General features: G+C 36.6%; 1 long non-coding RNA gene across 1 annotated transcript; it reads left to right on the plus strand.

Annotated features, from left to right (window-relative positions):
- Nucleotides 1-413: 413 nt before the first annotated feature.
- On the plus strand, nucleotides 414-5394 carry LOC123974973. The gene is made up of 3 exons (XR_006825975.1): nucleotides 414-758; nucleotides 1478-1605; nucleotides 5213-5394. It is a non-coding gene; the product is annotated as an uncharacterized LOC123974973 (long non-coding RNA).
- Nucleotides 5395-7948: the final 2554 nt, after the last annotated feature.

Consider the following 7948-nt stretch of genomic DNA (forward strand, 5'->3'; position numbering starts at 1 on the left):
AGGTGGTTAGCGAGGAAGAAGTTTGTCGCCATCTTGGATTATGCAAAGTTGGCTGCAGGCCCACACCCACACCCGTCCTCGAGGCGACATCTCCTAAACTATGTTTGAGAAGTTCCCCTGCCCTCCGGTTGGTTTGTTTATTTAATCTCAATTTCATTATCACCAATTTTCTGTAATAACTTAGCTTCTTTCGAATAGCCAATCTGCGGAAGAGGATTAGGGCCACGTGTGAATTTTTTTTTTTAATTCTGAGATTAAAGTCAGAATTCTGAGATTAAAGTCAGAATTCTGCGATTAAAGTCACTTTAATCGCAGAATTCTGACTTTAATCTCAGAATTAAAAAAAAAAATTCACACGTGGCCCTAATCCTCTTCCGCACCACTCAGAGCAAGCATACATGTTGGAACTTTGAATGCACCTTTGTTAAGGTGCATTCAAAGTTCACTCAGAATTATAGTAGATAAGTTAGCTTGTAAAATAATGGACAGAAACCCCGTGTCATGTCTCAGTTTCTCGTATAGATGTAATGTTACAACGCTCTAATGTGGAAAAAATACTGTGCTGGCTTAAGGCAATAAGTTAAGGTAATTTTGGAAATGTGCGACTTTATCTGTATATTTACCTAACATTACAACAAAATTGTCTTTCATGAGATTTAAACTCTGAAGAGGCTGCAGTTTCAGGACCGTGATTCTAGGACCCCAGCATCACCTACCAAATTTCACAACAATGGACCGCATTGTTACATGGACAGTGTGTGAGTAGTGAATGTGAAACAAGTTTTAAATATAAATTGGACAGCAACGTTCACGTTAGCTGACCGAAGTGTGAGTAGCCACCTATGATAGTCCTGAAGGCACCAGTGGGGAATGAAGTATAGATTTTTTACTTAAGTAAAAGTACTAATGCCTTACTGTAGAAATACTCTGTTAGGAGTAAAGGCACTGCATTGAAAACGGTTTAATCAGGAAAATGTACTGAAAGTATTAAAAGTACTCAAAGCTGGAAGGAAAATGTCCACTGTGAATGTTAGGCTATACTATTTTATATCATTAGATTATTATTACTTATGCATTAATGTAAATGCAGGATTTTACTGTTGTAGTTGGTTGAGGTTGAACTTCTTGGTATCACACTGCAATTAATGCCTTTTTTCATTATGGATTAATGCTGCTGCTGATTATTTCTTCATTAATTGAATGTAAACATTTTGAAAATAGTGAGAAATGTTGTCATGATTGCCCAAAGCCCAAAGTGACACCTTCACAATGCTTTTTTTGTCAGTCCCAACCTCAAAATGATTATCATCATGTACTAAATAGCCTATATACAGGGATTTAACAGAAATACGTACTAAGTTCAATTCAGGACAGAAGATTCAAAATGTCTTTTGGTCCAGTACAAGGCTTGGGCCTCTTTTGTCTGTGGGATGATCTGAAAATGTTCAATTTGACCAATTAGGCTTTCTTTTTCAAGATGCATATAACAATCCAAGAACAAGAGATCTTTGCCAGAATTGATAAGATGCACTACATGCTACAAGGACTTCCACTGCCCGTCCTGTAGCTCAACTAGCCATTTCAACTGAGCAGTTCTTCAAGAAGGTAAAGTTTGTAAATATTCTCTCTGGAAATCCAGATGGAGATACAGTGAGTCGATGCATTAAAAGCATCCTGAATGTTATGATCAGTTCCATTTGAGCAATGAATCAAACAAAGTCCCTCTATGAATTTGTTTGTGGTGACGAGATACTTGATTCAGATTTTGGGTATTCATAATTTACACATATATAATAGATCATAAAATACTGTTAGGGCTGGACGATATTGCCAAAAATGTTATCACGATAAAAAGTTTCATATCTTTCTATATAGATAATTATCACACTAAGTATCAAATTGTTATTTCATTTGAGTTTAAAGGTTGATTTTTGCTCCTGAGTGAAGTTGAAGAAACCTGTTGGTTAATTGTATTTTAAACACTTGATGCCAAACAGTGGATCACTTCACAAATCTAACATTCAAAACAATTCTAAAATCTTTATGCATAAAATATGCATGAGTAAAAAAGTAAAAGCTTTTTTCAGTCCATTTTCCTCAACAAAATAAACAATCTAAATAATAATATTATTAAGTCCTAATTTGTGTATGATTCAAGTGAATAAAATCAAAAAATTATTATATTGATAATTATTATAAGCGATAATTATTGTTATTGTTTTATTGTCCAGCCCTAAATTCTATTATGTTTTAGGATGTACCACTCACCGGTGTGGTTTAAGACAGTCAAGGAGGGATAATGATACATCGTCCCTGTTTAAACGTCCCTTTTTAACCTGAGGCTTGTCCTTGTTCCTTGTTAAATCTTTTTAATTTAATTTATTGTTGCTTGTTGTTTTTTTGTATCAAATGGAAATAAATCCCCCAGAGTCTTGTGTCTTGCCTCTCTCCAATCCTTCAAATGCCTGGTTGAGATCTAGTGACTGCAAAGGCTGCAACGTGTGATTCCATCTGTACTTTACCTGATAATGAGCTAAAAATGCCAATTACAAAAATTGTCCAACATGCATCTTTTTGCAAACAAAATTAAATTGCTAGACAGAAAGTACTTGGGCAGAAAGTAGTATTTGGGTGGAATATGAAACTTAAAAATGCAGTCATCCAATTCACCAGGTGGCGATGTTGTGAAAAACTAGGGTCCATGAAATGCGGTCCTGAAACTGTAGCCTCTATTGCAGTACTAATCTTAAAAAGTAGGCAGAAGTGCACAAGCCACCATTGAAGTGGGATCTCAGCTGTAAGCCTGCTCACTCAAAAATACTATAGTGGCTTTCACTTTTTATCTGCTTTTGCCCATGTTTTTGCAACATTTATACCAACTTGAGTCCATTTTAACAGACCTAAGATGTCCAGATATAGTCAAAGCTATTAGAAATATTAGAAGCAATTTGATAAGTCGATGGTTTTGTTGACAATCTAACAATAGAAGTGGATTTCCTTATTTCCAATTTTTCACACCTGGTCTGATTAAATATAGTATTTTGGTGCATTTAAAGCTGCTTTGTAGAGCCAGCGTGCACCTGGTGCAGCATCAGACAAGATGAGGTCCCAAAACTTCTTTAATACTGTAAGTAAAATAAATGAATTCTTTTCTGTATCCATACCTAAATTGTGATTAGGAGCAGCTACAGGCCATATGCAGCTTGTGCATGATCTCACCACAGTAATAAGAGGACACAGTTAATAGAGGATAAAACTGAAAACGTAAAAACATGGGGAATATCAAAATATAAATTTGCAGGTGGAATGCATTTGAATCTGTTTCAAATGAAAACTTGCATCTCTTTTCTAATTGTCATGCAAAACTGCTTAATCACCTTTTGACGTGTGAAGTGTAGGACCGGTGGAAATAGATTAGCATTTCCATGTGCTATAGATGGGGACAAATTAAAGGGAAACACCTCAACAGTGGAGAAACATGGTGTTCTTCCCTCCAATACAGTGCCACAGCTCTGGACCTGTTGTGCAGGCTCGTGTTGACCTGACTCCATATTAAGACACTTAATGTTGGGTTCTCCTTTAATTTGTCACCCATCTGTACTTTGTGTATTCAAGCAGCTTTAAATGATGTAATGAGGTTAGGGAAGAGGCTGTTAAAGAGCTCATCCTTGATTCAGAGGTTTCCTAGAAGAACAAACAACCTCTTCCCTGGAGTGAGTATTGTAGTGAGCTAAAGTAAACTCATACTCAACTTTTCTGTGTCTTTAAAAACTTCTGTCTAGTCCACCATAAGGTAATTGGTTTTATACCAAATCCGTGTATGGTTTGTTCTTTCATTATTTTGTTTCAAAACTAAATCGGAAAAACCAAAAAAACAAGTCGTTTTTTGTTTTTTCTGGTTTAAAACAAAAACAGATAAACAGAAAAGAAAACAAACAAACATATGTTTTTGTTTTCTGTTTGTTGATTTAAACAAACAAATAGGCCTTCTGTTATGAACTAGAACTCTTGGCAGTTTCTTGTTCGTAAAATAGAAGAGCAGACAGTTGAATACTGGTGACTAAAAAGCCAAGGAAGACCAGAGACCAAAAACATTTTTAATTATGTTAATTTCCTTTACCCACCACCACCTTCCCCTGGGAACAGGCACACATAAAATGAACAGAAACCATTATTATACCCAGTTTTCAATACTATTTTCCTATGTTACAGGTTCTTTAGTCACAACCCCAATTACTGTCCTGTCTGTACCTGGAAAGATCTCATTTATAACCATGATGTTCCACAGTAATTATTAACAGAGAGCCACTGTGCCCCTATTTTGCGCCCAGTGCTCATTTGCATGTTAATTATCATTAGCAGCACAGGAAAACATGTCAGCAGTTAAATCAGCAACCTTATCTTTAGTTTCTCCTCCGCCATACCTTAGATGTTTTCAGATGATGTCCTTTGTTTTTTTACTTGAGATCACAAGCTTTCACCTTGGTCGTTAACATTTTGCTCACAAACTCTGCTTTAATAGAATAGAAGTTGTAACTTAACCAAGTGGCTTAATGCTTTTGGGCAAGATCAACAGTAAAAGAAATATGTCGGTCACATTATTAATACATTTGCCAGCAAAGCTTTCATGGGCCTCCTGAACTGTTGTTAATTGTTAAGTTTTAGTTTTTGCCAGCTATTAAAGGTCTGTAAATCAGGACTTTGATATGATTAAAGCAAGAAACACAATTAACAGCTCCAAGAAGGCCAACAATATGCACAATATGCAGGTGCTTTTAAACATTTAAAAATGATGTTTTTAAATCATGAGATAAGAGAATTATACATACAAACTACGCTGAGAAGTTGAGCAATGATTAAAGTAACCAATGGGTTATAATGGACCTGCACAGTGTACAGATGATTTACATGAAAAACATCATGTAATCTAATGTGACACATCAAGTGTTATTTGTAATGGCTATTTAATTACTATATTTTCTTGTGTTTTCTTGTGTGTTTCTAAGTTTTGTTATTTAGAGAATTCTGGGTAAATAGTTTGTTGGCGTGATGAGAATTAAGGCTTTGGGCAGATTTTTTGTTGGTTAGTGACTTACAGCAGAAGCTTGCTTTACTTACAGTAAACACAAAATGCATATTATTTATCATAAAACTGTGATAGATAACATGAGCTTCATAATAAAGGTCATCATTTGGCTTTATGTATTTCCAGGTTACACTGAGAGGAATTTCATGAAGGAACACTTCCCTGCTGGGCTGATACCAATGGAGTTTTGCAAGACAGGTAAAACTTATTTATTCTACATAGGATAGTCCTCAGTAATGTGTGTTTCATCATAAAATGATGAAAATCAATGACACTTTTGCACTTAAGTGTTAAATGTTAAATCTTTACAATGTGTTTGAAAATTGTTTTCTTTTGCCACAAGATGGCAACAGATTACTGTTGGAGCTCTTTCATACAGAGAAAAGGTTACTTTACCTAAACCATTGTTACTTAAAATTGTAATATCCATGTTTAGTTACACATATTATTTTCAACAACAACAACAACTGTAAGGTAAAGCCTTAACAGCTAAAGCTTTTTAACAAGCTAAACAGACAATAAACCACACACAATTTAGGTCATCAGCTGTGTAGCAGGTGGATGGTGGAGAATATTTACGTGTATTGTAACCATATTGGCTCTCTTAACCTGTGGATTCATGTGGGGTGATATTATGCAAAAATGTCCTAGATGTTAGATTTTTTTAAATATCAGAACTGGGGTTCTTTATAGCTAAAATCAGTCAATTGGCTGTGATGTTATCTGTAACAATGTTTACTAGGGCAAGATTTAGAAACTAAAGTTAATTCTTGGCGCTGGGTGTACCGGTGACTTACTGTAACATTTCCCAAATTTTCTGCTGTCACTGTGGTATACTTTTGTATTTATATTGTTGGATAACCATATAGGGTCCTCACAACAGCTACAGAGCTCCTTTTTCATGACATTATTTTGATTTACCCCAATAAGATGCAGATGGGCATATGACACTGTCAGGGATGGTAGTACATGAAAAGGGATTTGTCAGAAAATAGCCTTATTTTATTCTACAACACAAAAATCTGTGTTGAGATTTTCTTTGACTAGAAACAGACCATGTCTCAGCAAAGGCTGGCTGAGCCTCGGACAGCAGCAGGTGTGAAGTTTCCAGTCCATGTACTGAACCCAACAAGCAGTAATGTTGAACAAATGTAACCTTTCAGCCTCTCCTGTGCTGCGATGAGATGTTTTTGGCAATTTGTAGAATTCCTGGATGGCTCTCCCTGACTTTGCTTTGACCCTCGTCCATCTGTTACCATATCCAAGGTTAGAAGGCAACCGAATATTACACATGTTGTTGGCCTCAGGGTGTGGGCAAAATGTTTTTGGGTGTGAGATGGATGCTGGGATGAACCATGAGGTTAGACATTTGACCTATGCATGGACCTTTCAAGTTGAAGCACAGTTGAACCGACTGTATATGGAATGCAGTCATTTCATCTCTAGGGCTTTAACATTTGAATTATTCAATCAATGCCTGGTATAACAGTGTCTAAATAAAGGTACAACTGACGTATAATTCCAGAAATTTTAAACAACAAGAAAAACAAGAAAAAAAGAAATACATTTCTATTTATTAAGTGCTACTCTATGCTACTCCAATATTAGTTGTGGCTTGATAGCCAGGTTGGGTTTGCTGCTGGGAAATGGACTTTAAAACGCAGCAATGGGAAGAAGCTGTTAAGTGGCCCCTGTGCATCGGCTCTGCCAATGCATGTGACCAGTGTTTAGCACCATTTTGGTTCTGAAGAACATGATTTAAGTGTGCCAAGTGACAACTGCAGTGACTTCATGCCAGACATCCTCCAACTCGCCCATAGCCTTTCACTTTGCACCCCCGGGTGTGCTAATCACCTCCTTCAAATAGGGCCATGAGATCACAATCACATTTTCTTGTTGTAAAAGACCACTGTAAATGAAAAGAGCTGCAGGTGTGATGTCGTGTTAGTGACATTAAATGTGTTCACTTGTCCCCCCCTTGACTTTTTCAAACAGGATTATTGGCTGTATAAAGATACTGGCTAATTCAGTAATTTACAGTTTAATATAGAAGTTTTATTTGCTTTCATATGTACATGTGTAGTTCCACTTGAGTTCTTATTTCATTGTTATTTTTATTAAATGCTCTACTTAGTAAGTTTCAGCACTGTGCACATGACATGGCGGCACGTCTGTTTTCGCCTTTATCCAATAACCCGTCTGTCATAGTCCTGGGATTTGGTAGTGCCATGTGCTATTTTAGCATGCACTGGTGCTGCAGTGCAGTCAAACTTTAATATCAGCACAGTGGAAGTGGACAGTATTGAAAATATGAGTTTTTTTTTTTTTACTTTTAGTTGTGCTGTTTAAAAAGTTGTACAGCGGAGCAATGCCCTATTAAAGTATTACCGTCTATGGAGAAAATAGTACCTTTATCGACATAGGCTCAATAGCCTTGCTGATGTCATCATCACCCTGTGTGCGTGTGTGTGTGTACAATGAAACAGACTATTCCAGTGTGGGCATCAGGGGACAAAGTAGTCTTTATGCGGTGTGCCGAGCTCCAAGGCAGAAACATTGTTGAGCAGTAAAACATTCTGTAACTGAAACCACATGTTCCCGAGTGGAGGACAGACAAACACAGGCAGCCTCTGCAGCTCCACATCAGGAGTTGGTGCCCTATCATCAGGGGCTCAGGGGCTCCTTTTTGACTCCAATGCAACACTCTTGTTCAACATTATGCATTTTAATTTAAATTTAGAGCAGACAAAAATGTTGCGGGATGATGCAGGTGAGAGAAGACAACAAAGGAAACTGAACATTTCATTTTCTGCTGAATCATTTTTTTAAAAATTCTTCTGGTTAAATAAATTTACACTTTAC

The sequence above is a fragment of the Micropterus dolomieu genome, linkage group LG08, assembly GCF_021292245.1.
Source record: "Micropterus dolomieu isolate WLL.071019.BEF.003 ecotype Adirondacks linkage group LG08, ASM2129224v1, whole genome shotgun sequence".
In the NCBI taxonomy this organism is placed as follows: Eukaryota; Metazoa; Chordata; class Actinopteri; order Centrarchiformes; family Centrarchidae; genus Micropterus; species Micropterus dolomieu.